This window comes from Patiria miniata, unplaced genomic scaffold (genome assembly GCF_015706575.1).
Source record: "Patiria miniata isolate m_02_andy unplaced genomic scaffold, ASM1570657v1 HiC_scaffold_3, whole genome shotgun sequence".
NCBI lineage: Eukaryota > Metazoa > Echinodermata > Asteroidea > Valvatida > Asterinidae > Patiria > Patiria miniata.
The window spans coordinates 46,019,771-46,020,894 of NW_024037069.1; positions in this window are offsets into that span (position 1 = coordinate 46,019,771).

A 1,124-nucleotide genomic window follows, 5' to 3' on the forward strand; every position below is an offset into this window, starting at 1 on the left:
CAAATTTGAGGAGAGGAAAGAGATGGGTTAGACCTGATTGAATCCTGCAGGTACAGTCACTCACGGTCGTATCAGGCTGGGTCAGTATCCAGAGTCGTGCCAGACGTGATTCTGGCCAATCCAAATCAATTTGTTTTCAGACATTGTTGCATTCAGTCTCCAATGACTAGACTCCAGACTTGTTATGAGTGACTGTGACAGTCAATCTTTCGAGTCTTAAATGGATGTTGTAGAGAGTCCATCACAAGTCCAGTCACAAGTAAATCACAAGTCAAGTCAAAAGAAACAGTGAATGAACAATGGCAAAGGATCGCCTTTGTCAAAGCTCACGGCTAAGTAAGTTGAATTTGGACTGGAGGAGTTGTGATGGACTGACGTCTTGTGCGTTTGGTCACTCTTAAATCTATTCCAAACTTAAGGAATAATTCGGTTTGACGTGACTCTGGATATGGAATGCCAGCCTCAAATGGATGTCAGTTACTTGAGAGAAACCCTTTTCATAAACTCAGGGATTTGCAGCAAAGATTTGTTTGAAATACATAATTTGCTCGAATTATTGTCTACATTTTGTGATGGACACTGACTCAGAATTCATGTTCATATTCAGCTAAGGGTACTTGAACGTTTCTTGAAATTCTGTCGCAAGTTTATGTAACTTTGATTCTACGGTTTTATATTTAAAAAGAAAGCTTATCCTTTGAAATAAAACAGCACATCTTTGTAATAATTATGGTTTGTCTCACTTCATAATTTGGATTCAATATTTCCAAACAACTTCAAAATTTACATAATTGTTTCAACTGGAATTCTGCAATTTGATATTCTTATACGTTGAATTCCTGAAATGACAACCTGTTACAATTTTTTTTTTTTTGTTCCCCAGCGTGATTCTCGCGAACCATATTGCCGGATAATCTTGCCCCTTTTGGATTCTCGCCCACTCAATCCATCATCGGGCACGATGCCGCTATTAAATTATGGCAATAAAGTCGTGAGTCTTATAATTAGATCAGCTTAATGAAAAGCTGCGAGAGTCCTGTTTGCGTACATGTACACATCACACACACACACACTCCCAAAAATAATAAAAAAGACAGGAACTTCTTTCAATCGGCCTCCAGGAG